Source organism: Crocuta crocuta, unplaced genomic scaffold, assembly GCF_008692635.1.
Source record: "Crocuta crocuta isolate KB4526 unplaced genomic scaffold, BGI_CrCroc_1.0 scaffold209, whole genome shotgun sequence".
Lineage (NCBI taxonomy): Eukaryota > Metazoa > Chordata > Mammalia > Carnivora > Hyaenidae > Crocuta > Crocuta crocuta.
Genome location: NW_027551566.1, coordinates 1,585,124 through 1,610,548, shown reverse-complemented (window position 1 = coordinate 1,610,548; position 25,425 = coordinate 1,585,124).

Below are 25,425 nucleotides of genomic sequence, written 5' to 3'. Positions count from 1 at the left end.
CTCCTCACTGAAAGAGGTATCCCAGCTTGCGGCTTGTAAATAGAAACCAAAGAGAGTTCTACAGAGTATTTGGAGAAAATGTGGCTCCCAAGACAAAGCACAAATTTAAGAGATACACCAAAACACCAACAGGGATGACTACAGGAACAGGATTTGAAGGCTTTGCAGACTAGAAACCACTCTTAACCAACCAGCATGGCCAAGTCAGCGAGTCAGGCTGGCAACCTATGAACAAAGTGTCTGCGTGGTTTGTACTCCCTGAAAAAGTTCATGAATATTATAGAAACATTAAATATTGCAGGCATCCAAAAGAGGGAGAGAACTCATCTCCACTCCATTCATAAGCTAATGAAGATGTCTTCTGAGCTTTACCTTGTGCCTCAAATGAGAAGCTGAGACTTTAATAATCAACATGTGCCAGATGATCAAGGATCCTCAGTCATCAACCAAACACATGCCTATTTTTGGAGGCAGCGATTTTTATCTCCCTCTTCATATTTCCAGAGACTTGGGAACTGCCAAGAGGGCTCCTAGAGAAAGGTTTGAAGTGAGCCTAATAGCTCCTTACTGCAGAGTAGGTTTAGCATATGCCCTTCAAAAGTTAATGACCCTACTAATGTGTCGTTAGCACACGGTTTGGGCTCTTTGACTCTCTTTAGGCTCTCAGGATCTTCGGAGCTTGAGCAGAGGAGATAGTGAGGAGTGGTTTAGCAGAAAAATAAATGCACAGCACATTTTTCAGTTATTTGGGAACACTTTTCAGTATGCTATCATATGTAGGTATGTCTATTTTAAATTAATTGGGTTATTGATTTTGAAATCTTGAAGAACCTTAATAGCAAATTCTCTTATTCCTTTATAGAGGGAGTTTACAAACACAACAGCTTATAAAATGAGGGCATTGTCTACTGTTAATAACAACAGCTCTTGGGGAAGGGTACCCAGAAACAGATCGTGAGAGCAGCATTCTTAAGCAAGTGTTTCCTCAAGAAAGTGTTCTTAGGGAAAACTGAAAAAAGGTTTGGAGAAGCTGGAGAGAGAAAGAAAGGAAACCAAGTAAAGATGTGATCTTAGGCAAAGTCCTGCAAAGGACAGTGGGAGCCTGGCCTTGCAGGGATTCAGGAATATAGGTTACACCTCAGAGTTATCTCAACCTGGGGCAAGGGTTCAAAACACCTCAAACCAGGCAAAGCCCACAATAGAAAAGGTAAAAAGGTACCTGAATGGGGATATAGGCAAAGTGCTAAGCAACGTCTTTTCTGGTGGATACCTTTAAGAAGCATGTAACATAAGGAAATGGAAACAAAAGTTATCAAAAAGTGAGAGAAGGTTGCTGAGTAATATTTCATTATGTATTTAGATATACGCTATATAAATACCATATATATGATATATACATATCACATCTTCCTTATCCATTCATCTATCAACAGTCACTTGAGTTGTTTCCATATCTAAGCTGTTGTAAATAATGCTGCAATAAACATAAGGGTGCATGCATGTATCTCTTTGAAATAGTGTTTTTATTTTCTTTGGGTCAATAGGTGGTAGTGGAATTACTGGATAATATGGCATGTCTATTTTTTATTTTTTTAAAACCTCCATACTGTTTTCCATAGTGGCTGCACCAGTTTACATTCCCACCAACAGTGCAGGAAGTGGGATCTAAAAAACAAAATAAGCAAACAAAGTGGTTGCTGGAGGAGAAGGGGGTGGGTAGTGGGCAAAAGGGTGAAGGGGAGTGGGAAGTACAAGCTTCCAATTATGGAATAGATAAGTCACAGAGATGAAAGGCACAGCATGGGGAATACAGCCAATGGTATTGTAGTAGCACTGTATGGTGACAGGTGGTCCACCCTTGTAGTGAGCACAGCATATTATATAGATAAGTCCAATTATTCTGCTGTACACCTGAAACTAATGAAACATTGTGTCAACCATTCCAAGCAGCACAGGGAATTGGCAGACTGCTAGTCTCTTATGAAATGTGGTAATCAGCCTCCAAAATGGCCCCCAAAGATCCTCCCCTCCTGGTCTTTACACCTCTGCATGGTCACCCCCCGGAATGAATCCTGGTTGGTCTGTGTGACCAAAAGAATATGGCAGAAGTGATGGTATGTCACTACCTCAAGGCTAGGTTATAAAAGACATATCAGTTTTTGCTTCTCTCTCTTGAGTAACTTGCTCTGGGGGAAGCCAACTGCCATACTGAGAATCCCTGGCAACCCTGTGAAAGGCAAAGAACTGAGGTCACGAGCCAATAGTCAACTGAAGAAGCTGCTGGAAGCAGGTCCTCCAGCACCTGTAAGGACTTTAGATGCCTGCAGCTCCTGCTGACATCTTGACTGCAATCTCATAAGGAGACTCTCAGCCAAATCACCTGGATAAGCCACTCCCAAATTTCTGGCCTTCAGAAACTATAAGATAATAAATGTTTTCTAATCTAAACCACTAGATTTGGGAGTAATTTGTTAGACAGCAATAGTCAATGAATGCATGAAGTATGTATTCAAAGCAGGTTTTGTGCCCTTATGAGTGGCACCAAACACTGAGACTCAAACAAATCTAGACACCACAGTGAGAAGAAAGTCCAGAACCAAGACAGAGTGGAAACGCAGGAGTCACCATGGATGACAATGTCAACAAAACAGCTTCAAGGGGACTAGGAATATTTCTCATGTTGTTGAATGAACAGTGGCTTCTAACTTAGAATCAGTGTCTCAAATGAGGACAGAGAATCTTCCAGGTAGTTAAAGAAAAAAAAAGTAAAACAGAAATATTTTTGAAATATTTTCATTATGACTAAATAAAATAAAACTTATCTACCTGACAAGAATGCTTCAGCTATCTGGAAGCTAATTTTTAGTGAACACTTTTGGTTGTCTATTCAACAATCATCCCCAACCCTCTTTTTCATGATAGCAGAGCCCACCTCCTACATTAGAGAAACATATTATGTGATATTCAGTTTCCCAGCCTCCTTTGTAGCTAGGTTTCAATCAATGGGACACAAGGGCAGTCTAAGAGGGACTTTTTGGAAAGATTTTCCATAGAAAGAAAGGCATCTAGGGCAAAAAGCGCCTTCTTTCCCACCTTTAGAACTTGTGTGAGAATATTCTAGTTGGATTTGCAGCAGTGGTCTGGCTATCATGAGGAGAAAGACAAAATGTTCACAAAGAGGCTGTCTCTCTCTGTGTCTCTCTCTCTGTGTCTCATAGCTTCAGGGAAGTCAGGTCAGACCTCTTACATGGTAGCCTAAGTTCCCACAAGAGAATATTCCAAGAAACCAAGAGAAGTGAAGCCTTTCTTAACCTAGCCTCCAGATTCACACAGGCTTACCTTCATCTTATTCTACACATGATGCAATCACAAAGGTGGGCACTTCACTCAAGGCAACATAGACCCACCTCTTGATGGGAGGAGTTTCACATAACAGCTGGATGTGTTTTTTAAACTGCCCAACATAACCTAACTGGTACCTTTGGGTTCCACTGACAATCTAGAGAAATACAGCATCTCTGTTTTGCCCTCTATGGGATGTCTTTAGAGGCCCGCCTCACAAGACTTCTCACATGATCTCTATTGGGAAAGCTGGTCTTCCCTCAGAGACTTTATTAATCCTTCCATCCTTGATAAGTCTTATTAAACTCCTCCAGATCCCAAGATGGACCCAGACCCTGAGTAACTCACTGCAGTTCCCAGAATAGTGCTTCCCAGATGGTGACCTGAAAGACTGAGCAGTCCTTCTAATACCAAAGTGGTTAATTAAAAAGGCAGAATGGTTCATACTTGGCTCCATTGAATAATAGGGTTCATTTTTAAAAATTTTTTAATGTTTATTTATTTTGGGGAGAGAGAGTCCAGGAGGGGCAGAGAGTGAGGGAGACACAGAGTCTGAAGCAGGCTCCAGGCTCTGAGCTGTCAGCACAGAGCCTGACATGGGGCTTAAATCCGTGAACTGTGAGGTCATGACCTGAGTAGATGTCCAACACTCAACTGACTGAACCACTTAGGTACCTCAGGGTTCATGTTTTTCTTAATCTTACTTGCTAAGAAGCTAAGAGTATATCGAATACCAGTTGTAGTAATTCTTTTGGAGTTGGGGTCCCTCCTCCCAAAAGTAGATGCTGAAACAGAGAATTGGGTACAAGTGGCTAACTTGTGATTTCTGGAAGCAGGACATGAAAGAACAGGACATGAGATAAAGAAGGGAGAGAAGCTAACAGAAACTGTGGTAATGAATGGGTTATTAATGAGGGAAACTGAGGACCTCCAAGTGACTGCATAGAACCGTATTTAGCTGTCACACTAAGGGGGCAAGGAACTTGGTTCTTTGTCTATCATCTCTTGTAGGTCACTCCTGGGGGCACTTAGTCCCCAGCACCTCTGGGCCGCCCTACAGGAGAGACACAGAAAGCCACAGGAGACCTTCATGGTAGGCTGAGGGAGTACAGAAGGGCAAGGGCACTGGCAGAGTCTAACGACCGGCTCCTGCTATAAACATCTCTTTCCATCAGACTTTCCATCACATCAGATTCTTTTTTAGAAGTAGGCAGAGTACACATTATTTTTCAAAAACAAGATTCATTCATTAGAGTTGGTCATATATTAATTTGGAGTGTATGGAAGAAGTAAGCCTTGGATGTGTATCACTGAGGAGCCACAGTGCTGATATGATCCAAGCTGATCAAAAGGCCACAGGAGAGAAAAGTGCTCACCGATGGGTAGACCCCTGGTGCTAGTTGACTCATTAACCAGAAACTGATTATCTCGATCTCTTGTTTCTCCCCCATCCCCTACAGCTGCTGGCCTTTTCCCCTTTCACTGCTCATTAGCACCCGTGGCAAAGGAGCCATGGGTGAGATAAGATCCACAGGAGTCCTTTTTTAAAAAAAACTTAATTCAGGCCAGAAGGAAGAATAAAGAATAAAGTTGAAACTAGTAGAAAATAAATAAATAAATAAATAAATAAATAAATAAATAAATAAATAAATAAATAAATAATTTTTTTCTTTTTTTATTGTGGTAAAACATACATAACATAAACTTTATCACTTCAACCATTTTTAAGTGTACAGTTCAGCAGCACTAAGTACATTCACACTGTTGTGCAACCATCACCACCAACCATTTCCAGAACTTTTTCAACAGATTATAAAACTTGGGATTGTCTATGAATGTTGGGTTTTCATTGTATCCCTATTGCCTGTTTATTCATATACTCAGAAGTTGGTTGGATTAAGCAAAATGTCACTTCTGGGGAGCTAAAAATAAGTATTATTGTTTTTTAATTTTTTAATGTTTTTTATTTATTTTTGAGAGAGAGACAGAGACAGAGCATGAGCAGGGGAGGGACAGAGAGAGGGAGACACAGAATCTGAAGCAGGCTCCAGGCTCTGAGCTGTCAGCACAGAGCCCGATGTGGGGCTTGAACCTGCAGACCATGAGATCATGACCTGAGCCAAAGTCAGATGCTTAACCAATGGAGCCACCAAGGTGCTCCAAAATAAATATTTTGGTATTTTTATCAAATACTATAAAGGAAGGGTGTTATATCAGATAGATATTACTATATAACAAACCATCCCCAAACATAATGGCTTGAACATCACTGCAGTAGCTATCCCAAGGAATAGCAGTTTGATCTGGGCTGAGCTGGATGATGCTGCCTATTTGGACTAGACACAGTTGATGATGGCTGGGCATGCTGTTGTGCCTGCTGTTGTTTGCCAGGTCTGCTAAGGTCTGGCTGGTGTAATGCAGCTCAGCTGGAATGGCTCAGCTCAGCTCAGTGTGTTCTCTCAAACTCCAGCAAGCTCATTCAACATGGCAGGTCAGCAGGACCTCAAGAGCAGTGAGAGGGCCAATGCTCAAGTGCTCTCCTTATCTCTGCTTACATCACAGTTGCTACTGCCCCATCAGCCAGAACAAGCTACATGACCAAGCCTAGAGTCGGTATGATACAAACTACCAAAAGGCATGTAATGCGGGGGCATGAACAAATTAGGACCAGTCCTGTGATTAATCCACCAAAGGTGTTATCCTTTCTGGGGCTAGAATTCTACATGAAAATAGCTATTTGTCTCAGATAACCTTAGTTTACGTTAAAGTATTCCAGCCCCTTCTCTTGCCCAGATAAGCATTCTCAAGAGCTGATTTTATATAATTAATATAAATGAATCACAGCCATTTGACTACAGCAGTTGCCATTTTTGTGATCCAACACAGTCACTGAATCTAAACCATATTATTTTCTCTGACCCAACTAGGTAGAGATCTGTTTGACCATCATTGTTTAGTGTTACTTCTTCTGGTGGTCATCTTGCATTATATCGTCTTCTCTTGGAAAAAATATCAGAGGGTTGGAAGAGATTTGAACCATGGGCAAGAAATAACTAAAGGAGAAAGAAGACTGTGTACAAGCTGGCTTCCGGCTCCCCTTTCTAAACATCTGCTCCTATCTCCAATTCATTCCATGTTCTCACCAGCAACGTGGGGCTTGTTTTGGTTAAAGGATCTTTCTTGCTTAAATTGCTATGTAAAAAAGTAAACATACTCTATTTCTCACATCAGAATTTTATGAAACAAAAAGTCTGATTCATTTTTTTAATACTTGGATCAAGAATCTGTCATAAATTAGAAAACCTATTACCTCAGATTAAAGGTGTCAAATATATTTCTTTCCTTTTCATTATTTTTATTTTATAAAAGTAATACTTGCTCTTGGTAGTAAATTGCCTATCCTCCTTACCCCAGAATTCTAGCCCCCAGTTACCTGCCCAAGATGCATATCCTATTACTAGTTGCCTCTATATTATATGCTTCTACTAGCGAATGTGTGTGTTACACAAATATAACAAATTGAACCATATAAAACTACCACTGTTGAAACATTTTTGACCTACGAAAAAACAGGATTGTCCTATCATTCAATCTAATATAACTTATTTTTAACACAGATGACAGGGTAAAAATATACCAGTCTGTATCTTGATGTTTTTACTTGACTAGTGTCCTGGAGACCATTCTACATCAGTGCATAAGGCTTAATATTATTTTCCATGATTGCATAGGTATGGCTGTAATTTATTTAACAATTCCCTCTCTGATGCACAGTTGGGCTTGTTTCCAGTTTTTATTATTACAAATAATGTCTAAGTGTCCAACTCAGCATTTGAGTCTGGGCATCTGCAGGAAAACAGATGGGAATATGCAAGGCCAGTCTGTTGTTTTCCTGTCTTGTGGTCTTCTGGCTCCTAGCAAACTGACTCCGGCATAAGGGAGACCCTTAGTCACTGGCTTCTGTGCCACAAGACCTGTTGACTGATACTTATATGGGGTGCTGGAAACACCAACCAAAATCTTTGTTCTTTCCATTGCTCATAAATTGGTTTGACTCACAAAAGCAGAAGGATTTGAAGGCCCAGCCAACTCTTATCTCTGTGGGCAGGAGTCTTTCTTGTCTGAAAGTGCTCCAGTGTAAAGAGATACTAGTTTTCCAGTCAGACTTGGTTTCAGTTCTTGACTGTTTTGCTCAGTAGTTGTATGGCTTTGGGTGACTTACTTACCCTCTCCAAACTTCAGTTTCCTCACCTGGGAAATGGCATACCCATTGCATCGTGTTCTGCCAAGGATTAAATGAAGTGATGTACCTGTCACATAGTAGGCACTCAACAAATCAGCCAGTTCCTCCTTAAATCTAGTGTCCACAGCCAAAACAGTGTTTTCCTAGCAGAGCCAGGCCAGTGGTGTTCTTAAGGAAATATGAAAAAGTCTTCTGCAAGCTCTCCTTGCTGGCTGGCATGCAGTAAGCAGTATTTACTTTCTGATTTCAGAGTTCTCAGTGGATTGTGATTCCTAATCGCCAAATTCTGACCCCATCTTTGGCACAGAGAGCTTGGTCTGAAAAGCCTTATTCCTAAAAAGTTAGAAGTTACCAGACAAAGAACATATTCCCAGGACCCTTGGCAGTACCAGATGCTCTGTCTTATTTCCTAGTTTCTAGCTCAATCAGATGATCTGTAGACATGTAAATTATCTACCAAGTGGTACCTCTTACAGACCACTCCACAAGAAGTAGAGGAGGAAAAGCAGGTCAGGGATGCAAGGGAGACACTGGTCAAAGGGCCCAACACTATGCTTTTATTTGTTAATTTTAGAATAATGTTTTTTGACTTTTTAAGCACAGGCTCATTTTCAAGTGATCCATAAAGCACACAGAAAAAAGCAGAACCTTTCTGTCTAGAAATCGCCATTTTCAACATTTGGTAAACACCATCGTGGACATCTATCCACACACTTATACAGCTCAAATGTTAAAAAATAGATAGGTGGAGGAGAGCAGTGGCAGCACTCCCAGGGAGCGAGCAGTGGTGGGGGGAATAAATAAATTAATTAATAAATAAATAAATAATGGATGGGTGGTCTATGTGGGGGAAAAAGATTATATTAAATATCCTATTTGTTTACTTGTTTATTTTCTGTTTTCCAACCTTCCCACTCCAAATCCTACACTGGTAAAGTCCATGAGGCCAGGAACTTTTATTACCTTGTCCACTACCTGGAATCCTCAAAGCCTAGTACAGATCTGACACATAGTGACTTTCAAGACGTGTATTAAATACTGAAATATTTCTCCGTGGGTGTCTTTATGCTTTTTTCTTTCACCATGGAGTTCAATAGCTTCTCCAAGATATGGTTTAGTGTTGATCATAGTGCATCATTTTTTTCCTGAGACATTTTGTCCTTTCAATGTTTCCTTATTTTAGTAACATTTTCTTCTATTACATCCTTCAGTATGTTGCTTCATTTTCCTGTTTTCTTCTTCAGAAACAGTTATTATAGATACATGAATCTCTTTTGTCTCTTGTATCTATCATCTTCTTTGTAATAGTTATTTATAATCGACTTGTCCATTTCAATTTGTGCAATGATCTCAAGCTTAAATCCCATCCCTATTTTTGTCTTTATTTTCTGGTATTTGTTTCCTGGACCTTTAATTTCTTTCCCCTCAGAACACATCTTGCCCCAGGTCTTGTGCTCCTGGACCAGTGTTGCTCACAGAAACTCTTTAGGGTGCATGCTACCTAGACTGTGATCAGATCCTGGCTGTCCATTCCTCACCACTCCCCTAGCTTGCTCTCTGAGAGTTTTGTTTGTTTGTCTGTTTGTTTTTAGTAAAAGCCTGGGTCACAGGCAACAGAAACAGACTACCAGCATACAAATTCCTTCTTTAGCTACCCCTCTATCCTTGACCTCACTATAAGCAGTGGATATTTCCTCATAGAGATAAGAACATTCCCTGCATCTCCCCCAGGCTGTCCATGAAACTGGATCTCAACTCTCTAGGAATCCTTGGATATGTTCTTCTTGATGTTGACAAATACTTTTGAAGAAATACATATCCTTATCAGAGTTTGAGGCAGTGTGTGTCAGCTGTCGGCTTACTCCTTCATCTCAGTCTAGATTTCTTGGCATTTGCCAGCAATGTTTCATCCTCTGTGGTGTGATGCAGTTACAGATTTCTACTTCATTGTATTCCCTCTATCCTATGTCACTTTTGCTAATTTAGATGGAGTTAAAACTAGGGTTAGAGGGAATATGCCACCATTTCCTCACCACTATAGGTTGATTACACCATTTTACACCACTATTAGGTTCATCAGAGGAGTCAGACTTGGACCAGGTGAAAGAGCTTTTTGCAACTGGGAATTATGAGTCTGATGCCAGTTGAATGCCTCTGATGCCCTCGCTTCTCAAGTTCACCCTCCCCAGCCATCTATCTCTGTGGTGAAGACACTGCTTAATGCATACACCATGTGCTTCACTAATGATGTTTTCCACGGATGTACTGCATTCTCCTCTCTGCTATAATAAGTGCTATGTGGCCCTCAATGCCTGGACCACATACTCATTAATATTTATGCTTCCTGAGAGTGATGGGGTGTCCCAGTGATTTGCAGACAGAAGCAGGTGCCCCTAATGGAAGAATAAGCAGGAGCCCTCTCTTGGGGAATAGCAGCTTTCAGTCTTCCTGTCATAGAAAAGAAGAATTTGGGTTGGCTATGGAAATATCCGCAACCTTCACGGAGGCTACTCCTACTATCCAACTGACTGACTTGGACTATAGTTGTGAGAAAGGTTTTAAAAAAAAGTGGAGAAGTAGCTGATGCCCCCAGATAGAAAGAAGAGAGTTACTATTTCCTTCCCTAGCCAGAACCTTCCCTGTTGTTGGGGGGTCAGAGACAGAAGCTATTCTAGTGGCAAGTTGCACATATCCCCGTTTGTCTCCTTGCACACCCAGATTCCAATTCTCTGCTCCTGACATGTTGTCTCCTACTCATAAACCTTTCTCTAGTCATAAAACCTTAGTAAAAATTATTACTCATTATCTATATTGGCTATAAAATACTGTATCTACTTTAATCTTTGATTTAGTTATCAAGATATGACAACAGAAACAAACAACTGATTCCATGGGGTAGAGTCAGGAAAATTCCAATTGCTGCTGACTGGTGAAATGTCCTATGGTCCATTGGTTCAAACAGGGCAGGTTAGGGTAACCACTATACAATAAATAGACTGTGTTAATGTTTTTATGTTATTTTGTATTGGCTTTAAATATCTGGCAATGTCAAGTTCAATAGATTCTGCTGACCACATACGTACAATGACTCCCCTATACACACATTGAGAGTGTGTCATTTCTGCAAATTGTACTCGTGTGAATAAAGTAGGAAAAATTATGATATGAGTCCAAGCTGGTGTGACTTATGGTCTTCTGAGGCCTTTGTTCAAACAAGCATGTTGATTGACTTGCCTAATATGGTGATTCAAAAATATGTCTCCAAATTTTTTTACTCTCATCCCATCAAAAGATAAGGATTTTAATTTCCCTTCTATGGAATATGAACTGGCCTTTATGACGCACTTCTAATGGATAAAATGTAGTATAAATGTCTCTGAGTGACCTCTGAGCAAGGTCTTAAAAGACCTTCTACCTGGCTGGTTCTAGCCTCAGAATTTAGACCCTTGCTTGTAAGGACACCCAGGCATGCAGAGAGGCCACATAGAGGTGTTCCAGCTGACAGTCCCAGCTGAGGTCCAGCCAACAGCCAGCATCAACCATCAGAAATATCAGTGAAGAGCCTTTGGGTGAAGCCAGACCCCAGCTTGAAGAGCTATCCAATTAACACCACACAAAGCATGGATAAGCAACCCCTGTTTATATTAGTATACCAATGTGGCCATAACAAGGTACCATGGACTGAGTGGTTTAAACAACAGAGATTTATCTTCTCATAGTCCTGGGGATCAAGGTGTTGGCAAGGTTGGTTGTTACTGAGGGCTGGAAGGAAGGATCTGTACCAGGCCTCTCTCCTTGACTAGAGGTCACATTGTATCCCCTCCCACACCTGCATCCAGATTTCCTCTTTTTATAAGGACACCAGCCACACTGAGTAAGGGCCTATCTTAATGACATTGTTTTAACTTAATCACCTCTGTATAGACCTTATTTCCAAATGGTCATATTCTGAGGTACTGGGGTTAGGACCTCAATATGAATTATTTGAGGGAACACTATTCCACCCATTACACTTGCCAAGTCTGCTCAAACTGTAGACGCATGAGCAAAATGAATGTTGTCATTGTTTTGAGTCACTAATACTTGGAGTGGTCTGTTATGCAGCAGAAGATAACCAGCATGCCTAAGGTAGATGAATGGCTTGGTTCCTGGTAACTAGAAGAATGTGTTCTGCAAATGCCCTCTGGCAACAGGACCACACCATTGGGGATAGTGCCCACAGGGTCAAGGTCAGACCTCATGCAAACACATAGAAGACAGTTTCAGGGACCGCATGTTCAGTGCTATCTGTTTTTCTGCTTTAATTTTGCTCTTTGATTGCAAAGCTACTGTGGCTGTCTCCAATCAGAGAGATGAGGAGGTCAAATGTTTGTAAGCATCAGCATGAAGCAGCAGGAGAATGCAGTCAAATAAAAATCTACGGCCAAACTTGGAAATAGTGTTGGGCTTCATGGTAATTGACCTTGAGACCCATTCTAGATGTGAGGAGGTCTGGAGCTTTTAGCAGAGGTGAAACATACTGACAGCAGGCTTTCTGGAGCACCTGATCTGTTTTGAATCCTTTTTCCACCTGGCACTAGCTGTGTCGTTCTGGGAAGTTTACTTAATCTCTCCATGCTTCTGTTTCCTCATCTGTTAAAATGGATAATACTAGTATCTACTGCATGAGGTTGTAATCTAAGCCATTCATATGATAGGTTAACCATTTTTATCTTCATTATAGAGCTTGCCATGAATGAGTTCCACTTCTGACTGTTCTGTCTCCAACTGGTTTCCTTTGGTGACTCATCGTTGCTACTTCTCATTACTTCAGCCTGCACAATTAATTTATTCAACAAATGTTTATTGAGGACCTACTATGTGCTAAGGTATAGCACTGGGTCAATGGGACAAATATCCCTGACCTCATAGTCCTTGATTCATTCTTGCTCTTTACAGCTAAAGTTCTACCTTGTAACCTTCCAGCTGCGGTTCCCATCATTCATGGGCACATTTTCCCTGCCTCTTAACTCAGATCCTCAAAAGGGGCACTCAGATTGGCTCAGCTTTTTTTTTTTTTTTAATGTTTTATTTATTTCTGAGAGAGGAAGAGAGACAGCACGAGCAGGGGAGGGTCAGAGAGTGAGACACAGAATCGGAAACAGGCTCAAGGCTCTGAGCTGGCTGTTAGCACAGAGCCCCATGCGGGGCTCAAACCCACGATCCATGAGATCATGACCTGAGCCAAAGTCTGACGCTTAACCGACTGAGCCACCCAGGTGCCCCTCAGCTTAATTTTTTAAGTCATGCTACAAACTGTTTCTAACCAGCTTTCTGATTGGTTGCCTAGGATCAGGTGGCCAGACTGATCCAACCAACTATATTCTAGAGCAGGAGATGGGCATGAGGGGTGGGGAAGACCACAATTGGTGGAGCTTGCAGCACTCTGGGGAGCTCTTTTCATTTTTTTTTTAATGTTTTATTTACTTTTGAGACAGAGAGACAGTGCATGAGAGGGGTAGGGGCAGAGAGACAGTGAGATACAGAATCCAAAGCAGGCTCCAGGCTTTGGGCTGTCAGCACAGAGCCCAACGCGATTCGAACCCACAAACATGAGATCCTGAGCCAAAGATGGAGGCTTAACCGACTGAGCCACCCAGAGGCCCCGGGAGCTCTTTAGTTAATTTCACACAAGTTTAAGAAGGTGTGTGGCTTATGACGTCATGCACAGCCTCCTAGCTCCAGAAGCATGTTGGCACTGTCCCAAGTGATTTCAGCCATCAATAGAAACAGTGCTCTTTCCATTTCCTCTTGCCACTCACCGTTCCCATGCAAGTCAGCAACTTCCGGGAGGGTGAACTTGCTCTGGTCAAAGGGGTGTACTTGGTCCCTTGACTAATAACAAACAAGAGTTAGTACACACCTACTCGGGCTTTCCTGACCCTTGGGTAGGACACTCTGAGATGTGTTCTACATCACCTCCCAGAGGTCCAGAAGGGAGGTACTCCCACACGTGCAGCCTGCTTAGTAAACATTTCTTACTTCTATTCTTCTCTACCTGTACTGTTTGGAGTTACCCTTTGAATAAACTACTAGCACTCAAAACCTGTCTGAGGGTCTGCTTCTGGAGAACTGAAAACTAAGACCTCTTTTAAAAAAAACAAGTGGTGAGGCCATGTTGGCAAAAGAGAAGCAAGAACTCAAGGCATGAGCAGAGGCCTGGATAGACAGACACAGAGAGAAAGACCATTCACGCGGCATTACTTAACCATCTGCTACAAGGGTAGTTTACCTGGTCTGGAGCTGCAGAGAAAAGCAGGCTGCAAATGAATGGGTACAACCATTGCAAGAGGGGCTACTTGTAAATGGGGTGCCTCGGTACCATTCTTAAAATGTTTCATTCTTCCATTTGTAATCTCACTCATTACCGAGGCATTAATAATAATTTATATGACATTGACTTTTTTTCAGAAATCTTGACTATCTCTTTGACAAGAGATTAATAAAGAGTGGGACTTCAGATGTCAAGTTTTTATGATCAAAAGTGTCCAAGGCCATCTCTGGATGGGTATTCTTGGCTGTGTTCACCATGCTCTCCAGAGACTGAAAAGCAATTGTTTAGCTGGGCAGAGAGAGCCGAACTGAATTAAATTGACCTACATGATGCAGAAAGTAACATTAAGCACATTTAAGTAAGGGTCTTTGAAAGAAATCTATTTTATTAGCTGAGTGCTGAAATTATTTTAAGGAAGCGATTATCTGTTTTATAATTTAAAATGCCCAAGTGATGTCAGCACTTAAAATTAAGACAGACTGGAAGAACAACATACTTGGTCTTAAATAAAAAGTTAAATGCATCTTTATTTTTTTCTGTTTTTCTTTTCTTTTCACAAACATGAATTTGACTGCTTTCAAAGTAAGTTCTTATGCCTACATCCCGAAAAGAAAGAAGATGTTTTCATTTGTATAGAATACCAGCAGCCTCATTTAATTCAGACACACATAGACCTAAAGGCATCTTTGTTCCAAATATAATTATTACTCCACAGGAAAATCTGGTATGATTCTCTTGATTTGGAGTTTTAAGCCTGTCTTTAATTTCACATAACTTTATTAGAACCCCTAGAGATGAGAGAGCACACAGTAGGGTAGTAGGTAGTTTTCATGATAAGCAAAACCACGGCATGTGAAATTCTTTCAACGTTGTCTTCCTGTTAGAGTTATTAACTCCATTACAGAGTCTGAGCCCTTTCTCCACTTAGGCAGTGGATGAACAAACATGTGTTTAAAAACCCTCTGCAGCCTGCAATTCCTGCCCTCATGCACACGTGTGACTCTTAGAGCACCATGGTCATGGTCAGAGCAAAGCCAAACCCTCCCATGGAAAGGGGTTGTCTCATAGGCTTTTCTCAAAGTCAGTGTTTGCTGGAAGGCAGCAATTTCTTTCCTCTTCAAAAGGACCTTCATGTACTAACTCACACCCACCTACTGTGCATGTAAATTATTCATCAGTGATATGGCCTCTATTTCTGACGTTGATCCTTTTTTTCCCCGGGGTTCCACAAGGAGCTTGATAAGGCAGGCAAGTTATCGGAGGCCTTTTGATCTCCTACTCACAAATGACATTTTTTGGGGGAACTTCTGGGCCCCCTCCTCAGCTTCAGGGTGGGTCAAAAGGCAGCAGGGATAGGGAGGTTCTGAGGTATCCACTCTTTGGCATCAAACCGTCTTCAACACATAATGGGATGGGGACAGAAATGGGCACACTTCTCCCTGAAACAGCAACTGCTCACACAGTAATTAACAGGCACCCAAAACTGTTCTCCCCAAAGGCTGGGCAGTGTGATGATGATTCAAAGGTACGACGGTCCAGAACTTCTTTCAGAGGAATTAAACAATCGAAGTCATGTGCCACGGAGTTCCGGAATAAATAAAAGTCATCTGAGGAGAAAACCAGAGATGAATCAGGGGCAGATAACCCTAAAATGTTTTCTCCTTCTTTCAGGGCAAAAGCTAGTGTTTCCTTGCAAAATGGAGTAAAATATAGGGCCCAGAGAAAGCTGAAAGGAAGGAACAGGGAAAGGTCTGTGTTTCTCGCAGCTCTAAAATGATCTCTCCCTGCAGTTTGTCATCAAACTATTAGTAACTGGCCATTGTGGCTGGCATTGAATCTTCAGAGAGCTCACAGCTTAGAGACCAAGGACAGTGGACTCCCTCTCATAATGGCAGTGTAAACCACTTTACATTAAGTAGGAATAATAACCTTCTAAAAAAGGATGTGTCAAAATAATTACATTTCTTGTTGCTTTCCTTTCTTCCACATCACATGAGCAAACACATCAGCCTCACTTGAATGGATAAAAGGAGGACTTTTTTTCAGTGAGGGCTGCTCTCAAGAAAAACACACCCACCAGTAAGGAACCCTTCATTCTGTCATGGCTGACTAGGATTCGAGGCACAGCCTGGGCTAATTCTCCCCAACATTTGGGATTTGCTTGTGCCTCTTCTTTCTGGTTGCGTGGGAAGCCATATTGGCAGGAATATCTACCCTACAAATGTCCTATTTGATGTCTGAGATGTGGTGCCTTCCTTCGAATTTCCTCTACTCATTTCTTTTTCTTTTTTATTTAACAGAAGGTGCTGTCCTCCGAAATGTTCATTCTTCAACTGGGAGGCCACCTTTAAAAAGGGATTTGTCAGTAGCTCTGATGTAAGTTTCATCATTATATGAAGAAGTCCTTTCGAATGCATTGGAAATCCATTTTTAGAATTTCAAAATAAAGCCTGTTAATGTTTTTGAATAGTACATTAAAAATTCAACAGCATTGTCCTCAGCATGGTCTGTTGTGATACAGGTTACCTGGCTGGCTTAGCTTAAAATTGATATCATGAGTGGCTTGAAGTGCATTTCATCAAATGTTGATATCTAATGAGATATTTAGGGGACAGATCATTTTTTATATCTTGAATGGCCTGATGTACAAATCACCTCATCTCTATAAGGCAGAGGGAACCATTTTAATTTGGTAAAGTGGGAACAGATTATTGGAATCTTTTCACGTTTCCTGATAATATGTCAAAAATAAATAGCCTTGATGTTCCAGAAAGCAAAAATTGCTGAGCTGAGAACAACTCTCTCCCTCTCTCTCTCTCTCTCTCTCTCTCTCTCTCTCTCTCTCTCTCACACACACACACACACACACACACACACACGCATGCACCTTCAGCTTCTCCCTTGCCACTTCCAGTGTGGGAGAAGAGATGTCTCCAGAATGTGAGCAAAGTAAACATGGTGAGTTCGTGATGCATTGGGAGCTATTGTGCCTCCTCTCTCCTCGGGCCACTGTGGTCATTGATTACGAGAAGGCCTCATCCAATCATGGGTAGATGTCTCCCTGACGTGCGCTGTGCCCTGCTCTATCCTCATCCCTCCTGCCCTCCTTGCCAGCCCAGTTATATACAATCAGGACCAGCGTTTCTAAGTTTGCATGAAGACTCTGGCTGATGGGTTGGACAATTAAGACTGTGGTTCCTCAGCAGCCAAGTGTTTGCTTAGGACCTTGAATTATGTGCTGGATGTTGGCCCCCAAATCAGAGAAATACCACGGTCCTCAATTCCCCACCCCCTCCCCATCTCCAAAACTACCTCCAAGAGCCAGCCTCCACAGGGCGACCGCATCTGAAGTTTCCTCCTGTTTGCCTCCTTACATCTTGTGGGGCGGGCAGCAGCCAAATGAGCACGACTGCTGTCGTTTTGGCGAGGCTGCCGCAGAAAAGCNCGGCAGCTTTGGAAGCACAGACGCCGCAGCATGGGCACAGCTTTGTGCTCCGACCTCCCAGGAGGAGGCTGCAAACCTTCAGATCCCAGCGCGGACCCGCCAGCTTCCCTCTGCCCGAAAACTTCTCCTAATTAAGCCAGTCCATCTAATTACGGGGCGTTCCATCAAATATTTCTCCAGATGCTTCCGATGCAGCCTATGGGCGCTGGTCAAAGCTGGCGAGGCTTCTGATCAGGGAGGCTGGCCCTGCGGCGCGGGCGCTGGGTCCCCTCTCGCCTGGACGCGCCCGGCTCCAAGTGCTGCGCAATCCGCCCTCGCTCATTTGCTCTGTCGCCTGGCGAAAGCACGGAGCGTAATTACTAAAGTTAAGAAAACATCCCTGTAATTATCCAGGCAACTCTAAGCACAAGAAATGGAAATTAGTCACAGTATCACAAATTAGCTTGTGCATACATTACATCCAGCATGGCCCTGGGGACTCAGTGTTTGCAACGTTTGGCCAGCAAACCCCTGTATCTCAATAAAGCATTCTTCCCCAGTGAGTGTGTGGCGCAGGAAAGGGAGTTTTGCTTGAATTACAAATTTTTTAATTCTTTTGTAGACGGCAATAAAGTCTGCATTCGGTCTGGGAAAAGGGAGACACGTAAACAGTGATTTTCCGGTTGATTTTCTTTTCTTTTCCTGGTGTCTGTTAACCAGGGGCCACCGAGGTGTCGCCAAACAGCGGGCTCATCAACTGTATTGTTTCACTTATTAGTAGCAGTAGTTATAAACTCTTTAAATAACCCTGATTTTGAACTATTTTCCAAGTCACTCCTCTTCCTAGCAAAAGCCAGGAAATTGGACTCAGGCACACACAACACAGCATTTGCATCAAAATAATACAGCAGGCAGCAGCAAGCCACAATCACATCACTCAGAAGGAAGGAATAGAATACAAATTAAAGGAAGAATGTAAATTTTTTGCCATTAAGCTTCAATGACCATTTGAAATGGTGCAAGGCACAAAGGTTCTTGATGAGCGTCATCTAGTTTGATTATTCATACTTGTGTTTCTGCTTGAATTAAAGCAGGAGTGCGAGAGCCTGTTATGGGAAAATATTTGAATTGATAGTGAACTCTCACCTTGCCGTGCATCCATTTACTTTTCAAATGAATACCAGATAAGTTAGTGCATTTTCTAATCGGCCTGTTTTCCAGTGAGTGCTGTCATTACATACCAATTTCTTTCAGAAGTGCTTGCTAAGAAACATTAACTACTTACAAATAAGGAGCTGTCTGTCACAGGGTGCTGTCTTCAGCTCACGGGCATTTTTGCTAGGACGGTTGAGGGCTATATAGTCCAAGTTCCCCCCACCTGTCATGGCTTCTGCCTTCTTCCTGTTTCCCAAGCGAGTCCTTCAGTGTAGGCAGGCACTTCCAGAACAAAGTGGAATCCTGCACTAAGCAGAGCCAAACTGGTTTAACCATGGAGTACCTATGTCTCTAGGTGCAGGTGACCTGGGTCTGCCCCACCCCACTGAGGCTGAGCAGCCAGAAGGGATTCTGACCCAGACTTCACATTCAAATCTGGCTGAGGACACCATCATACCTTTCTGAACATGGGCTCCATCACTGACGTGTGACTCAGTTCAACAAAGAAACAAAATGGAAAAGGTAGATTCTGAGGATTGTGTATGGGAGGAAAGGGAGGCGGTGTCACACTTAAAAACCATATGCTCCAGTTTTGGACAAGGGCAAATGGGCAGAACCTGTTCCTCCCAAGAGGAGGAAGGTAATGGAACATTGCTCTCCTTCAAGAAGAGACATAAAAAGTATTTTTGCTGAATCAAGGAGAAAGGGAAAAGTTCGTTATTACCCAGAATCTGCATTTGGCATCATAAGGAGCTTTCTTAGGCTACTTTCCTGTTGAATGCTGCTGCCCACACAATTTGTTGAAATGTGTCAATTACTTTTTGGTTAAAACTTTTTCAGGAATAACCACAAGGTAAAATATAGGTGTATCCAAGTGAGAAAAGCAATGTTCCAAATGCTGAGTGACCTTGCCTTCAGATAATTTTGTTGTACCAACTCTGGTTCATTCACTGAAGAACAAGATACACACTGATTTTGCCACAAGTGATGAGCAAAATACAGAAAATGTGAACTTTTCACACGATGTCCCCAAGGTAAAGAGAAAAAGGAAATGCCTTGCAAACCAGCCTCCTGAGGGGAGAACAGGGGGACCTAATTCTAGGTGAGAAAAGGGTGCTTATCAGGTTGGGATCCAAATATTACCCCATTTGTAAAATAAAAAAATAAATATCCTCAAATTGCTTAATCCCATAACTGATTTACACGTCAAATGAAAATGTGGAAAACAGTGCTGTTGAATATGTGTCACAACCACCTATGTTAAGGAGGGTTATGACGTTAAGGATTTATTCTGACCAGATGTGCATGTACACACACCCACACAGAGGAGTAACGAAGGTGTTCTATGGTCGGAGTTCATTATTATTCTCTTTAGAAATGTATAAACACTCATGTATCTAGAGAAGCAGTAATGTCCAAAACCATTTTCTTTAAAATCTATTTTTAATATATATTCACCTGCATTTAGGTCTCTAAGTCCTGGAAAATTATTTATGGATTTATCATTTTATAATAGCACCTACACTTCAAGGCTTCAAATAAATAATTTTATACAAAGGAATGTAGTCACTTCCCTTTTTTCTATTTCTTTGAAGAGTAGGTAAGATTTCTGAGAAATTGAGTCTAAGCACAAGCATCCACAAAATATGACTGAGCAAATATATAATTCTCAAATCCTCAAAATTTGAGGATTAACAAAGGGCCACAAATTCTTTTTCTCTCTACACCCACACCCGCCCTTTAGTAGTGCCCTCCAGACATCACATTGTCCATTGCTCTGATTCACTGGGTTTGGCTAATGAACATCGCAATCAATGTGACACAAGCAGAAACTTAGAAAGGATTTATCACATCCCCTCTTGGTGTACTTGATGTGAACAAACGAAGCTGTCCTAACAAAAGGTAAGAGACACGTGGAGAAAAGACTCAATAACCTGTCGATTGTGAGTGAGGCCATCTTCTAGCCTCCTTCTACTGGATACCACAGACATAGCCAAGAGCCCAACAGGGGTCAGCAAAACCAGCCCAGACCAGGAGAGCCACTCACCAATCCATAGAGTCACTAGCTAAACTTGCACTCAAGTGCTGTATGTGCAGAGTATGTGACCAAGATCCATTCTGATTTAAATTCTCTTTAGTTATTGAACCATCAAAAAATTTTTTTCGTTCAGGAACCATCAAAATGTAGTACATTGTCATAGGTGCCACTGAGTCCTGATGGCATATTTATGACTCTCTTGGTATTTTCAATTGTTACCAATTACACCAGATCATCTGCCAAAGCTGGCCCTTAACCATACAGGCACTGTACTAGAAATGACACTTTCCGGGGCACCTGGGTGGCTCAGTTGGTTAGACATCTGATTCTTGATTTCGGCTCAGGTCATGATCTCACAAGTCATGAGTTTGAGCCCCACTGTCAGTGCAGAGCTTGCTTGGGAATCTCTCTCTCCCTCTTTCTCTGCCCCTCCTTTGTTTCCTTGCTCTCTCTCACAAAATAAATAAATGAACTTAAAAAGATTTTGAGAAATGATTTTAAGAAATAATGATTTTTATTATTTTGAAGACTGAATGAGAGTGTATGGGTGTAGCAGATGCTATCTGCCCACCATCCCCTAAATTCCTTATCATTTTCATGCAACCCCTTTCCCATGTGTATTCACTCACAAAGGCCAATACTTGCATCTCTTTGTTGGAAGACAGCCCTTGAGCTGCTAGAGCCCACTTTGGTTGAGAGCATGGAAAACTTGAAGTCTGGGGGATTACATCCTGTCTCTTCCCATCAGGATGTGACCCTGATTCCAGAGCTCCTGAAGGACTAAGCCAAAGTTATCCTCCAAGAAATTTTGCTAAATACCAAGTCTTTGCTCATCCTTTCTGGCCCTACTCCCCCATTCTTGTAGTGAACATTCCTGGAATCACTTCTTAATGAATCCCTTATACTTTGTTTCAGAGATCGCTTCTGGAAAACCAATCTAACTTAGCTGCTTTCTCCTCCAGGCCAAAATTATCCCTCTCCTGCCCCCAAGAGAAGTTTTTAGCTGGCCTAGAAACTTTCAGTGTCAAGGACGTCCTTTGCTTGAACAAGACGCTTTGTTGTCCATACTTTCTTGCTTGCACATGTCCAGTCCTGGCACATTACTAGCCAACACTAAAGACTCCTCAACCTATATCTGACGTGAGAGAATTGACAACTCTCCCATTTTCACTCTCTCTCTCTCTCTCTCTCTCTCTGTCCTCTCTTTCTATATCTGTCCTTCATTTTGCAAGCAGACTCACTTCTTTGGGAGAAACTGTTCCTCAACCATAGAACTGCTCCCAAGCATGGAATCATCATGGACTGATAAGTCTTAGCCACCCCGACTCTAGCCACAGCTGGCAAGTAACCATTTGGGCCAATTGGAATCCTGTCCTGGAATATTTCAAACTGGAACTGAAGAAAGACAGGTAGTTAGACCAGGAACTTCTCAGCATTGCTTCCTTCCAGTTTGATATTCAGACAGACAGACAGAAGAGAGACCAATAGGAATGTGTCACAGGGGTCCCTGAGGTCCTCCCTCACTACCTAAGACATCGGCAGGTCCTTTTATCCCAAGTCAGTATTTCTGTCACTTGCAACAAACATATCTCTACGTGATGGACACCTCTGGATTCTGTTCTTGTCGTCACCCATGGTCCTGTGTGAAATCCAGTGGCTGAACCCACCTATGAGAGCCATACTCTGGCTGATTATTCCTAGCCACATCTTGGGTGTGGGCATGGTATTTCCTCTCTGGGAACCTTGAAATCTGTTCTTTGTTTGCTCATAGAGCATGATCCTAAGAAGAACAAAAATAAGAATTTCACTGGACCATTACAAATAGTTTCGGCCTCCTTCCTAACCAAAACTCTTACTTCGTTAGACTTTTGTTTCCTCCTCTTCCCTTTTCTGCTCAGCCGTGGGTGATCAGCGTTAACCTCCTTGAGGCTGTCTAAAGATAAAGGAGGAAGGGATCTAGATGATTCTTGAGTCACAGTGACTCTATTTGACATAGAGAAATTGGACAACATGAGAGAGTTCTCAACTTTTGCTTGAATCATTCATATGAACATGTGCATGTTTAGTTAAGTTGGCAGAGGTGAAACTCTTGCCACATAACACAGTGGCTCTCAAACTTGACTTGCTTCAGAAATATCTGTTATACTTCTATAACCTACAGATACCTGGGTTCCTTTCCAGACCACTCCAATCACCATCTTTAAAGAGGGTTAAAAATGAGAACTCTCCAGAAAATCCAATCAAAATTGGGCTAAGGACTTGAATAAACATTTCTCCAAAGAAGATATACAAATGGCAAACATGTATGTGAAAGAATACTCAACATCACTAATCATTAGGGAAATGCAAATCAAAATCACAATGAAATACCACTTCATATTCATTAAGATAGCCTCTATCAAAAAAAAAAAAGAAAAAAAAAAGAAAATGAAGAAAAAAAGAAAAAAAAAGAAAAAAGAAAGAAAAGAACGAGTATTGGTTGTGGAGATGTGGAAAAACAGGAACCCAAGCACATTATTGGGAATATAAAATGGTGCAACCACTATGGAAAACAGTACAGCATTTCCTTAAAAATAAAATTACCATATGATCCAGGAATTCCACTTCTATGTATATATCCAATGAAACTGATAGCAGAGTTTTGAAGAGATATTCATAATACATTTAATCATAGTAGCCAAAAGGTGGAAATAATCCAAGTATCTACCAGCAGATGAATGGATAAACAAAATGTGGAATATCCATACAATGGAATAGTATTCAGCCTTTCAAAGAAAGGAAGTTCTTCTTTTTTTAATGTTTATTTATTTACCTTGAGAGAGAGAGAGAGTGTGTGTGTGTGTACATGTGCGTGAACAGGGGAAAGGCAGAGAGAAAGGGAGAAGATCTCAAGCAAGTTCCATGCCATCAGTGCAGTGCCCAACATGGGGCTCAAACCCACAGACTGTGAGATGATAACCTGAAGCGAAACTAGGAGCCAAATTCTTAACCAACTGAGCTACCTAGGTGCCCAAGGGAAGGAAATTCTGACACATGCCACAATATGGATGAATCTTGAGGATATTATGCTAAGTACGATAAGCTAGTCACAAGAAGACAAATACTATATGATTCTTCTTATCTGAGGTATGAGGAATAGTCAAATTCATAGGTACAGAAAATAGAATGGTGGTTGCCAGGGGCTGGGGAGAGGGGTGAATGCCATAGGAATACAAATGGTTTAGAAATTATATATCTAACCTTAATCTACATCCATGACTCCTCTCCCAATCTCTCAAATCCAGTTCACCAATAAGGACCATTACAGAATCATTCAAACATGAAGACACATCAAAGTTCCCTAGGGATCTTGTTAACACAGAGATTTCTGGGCTGCACCACTAAGATTTCTGATTCAGTAGTTAGGTTTGTATTTCTAGCAAGTTCCCAGGAGTTGCTAATACTGCTGGCCTGGAAATACTTTGAGAACCATTGATCCATTGATTTAACTCAACAGTATTCCTAAAATTAAGCCTCTTCTTTTCTTTCTCCTGCCATCACCAATTCAAACTCTGATTCCCAAATGTTCTGCTTAAAAACAATAGTTGTCTGGTGTTCGAGATCCTGCATAAGTGGCTTTAGCCTCCTTTGTGTAGTAGGAAGACTTCAGGACTGGACTCAAATGCCCCAGGGACTGCACTGAATTAGCCATGTGGTCCTGAGTAAGCTACCTCATCTTTTGGTACTTAATGTGTTCATCAATAAAATGGTGATGAGAATATCTATTTTGTAGGGTTATGTTAGGATAGAATGAGACAATATATGTAAAGATGCTTGGCACGCAGTAGAGCTGTTCCACACGCCCTCCACAGTCATTGGTTCCCTCTTCCTTTTCCATCTTTGTTGCCAACTATTCACCCACAGGGAACCTTATGCACCCCTTCCCCCAAACATACCCCAGGGCTGTCATCTCTGGAAACTTCCATGTACCTTTTCTTCCATGTGGACATTGTCCCAATTAACATTTTTTTAACAGAAATGCATTTTTTTTTTGGATCAGATGATCACTGTTCGACACTATAATGCCCTCCAGTACAATAAGCTTCAACCCCGAGCATTAGAACATAGTCCACAGTAACAAGGTCCAATGCCTGATTGTCCACCCACAGAAGTGTCTACCGTCCTTTTACCAGGCTCTGGTCTCCACCTCAGGAAATCCCTCTTACCTTTCCAAGCCCATTGAACTGCCACATCCTCCTTGAAACCTGTCTTTCTCCTTAATGAAATATGACCTCTCTCTTCTCAACCAGCTTTGCATTCAATTTATGTCTCTTGGACAGCCCCCACCACATGGTGCATAGTGATCTGTGTACGTGGATCTACATATCCAAGGCCTGCCGCTTGCTAATTCTATAGCCTTGGGCATGTTATCTCTCTGGGCCTCATTTTTCCCCATCTCAGAAATGGAACCAGTAACAGTGCCCACCTCCGAGACCTCCACTGTGGGGATCAATGGAGCTAAACTATATAAAGTACTTCACACCGCACTCCACTAAGGATGCTCAATAATTATTATACATGATGATTATACATGATTATACATGATGATTAATTTTCTATCCTTACTTATGAGTCCCAATGATCAGGGGCTATGTTTTTAATCTTGATACCTCATGGTACCTTATCCAATGGTAAGCCCTCAGAAAAGCAAACAAGCAAACAAATTTCCAGTTATGGTTCCAGTTATGGTTCTCCTTCAGATAGAGGCAGACACCTTCCCATACCCTAATCTAATTTAGTGGGCAGCCAAGTTTTTCTCCCAATTAAATCTTCCTCTGAAGTCACCTTATTGTATTTCATGAAAGGTTTAGGACATGAGCTTAGCTCTAAGGATGTTCCATTAACATTCATTTAATTGATATTTTCACACT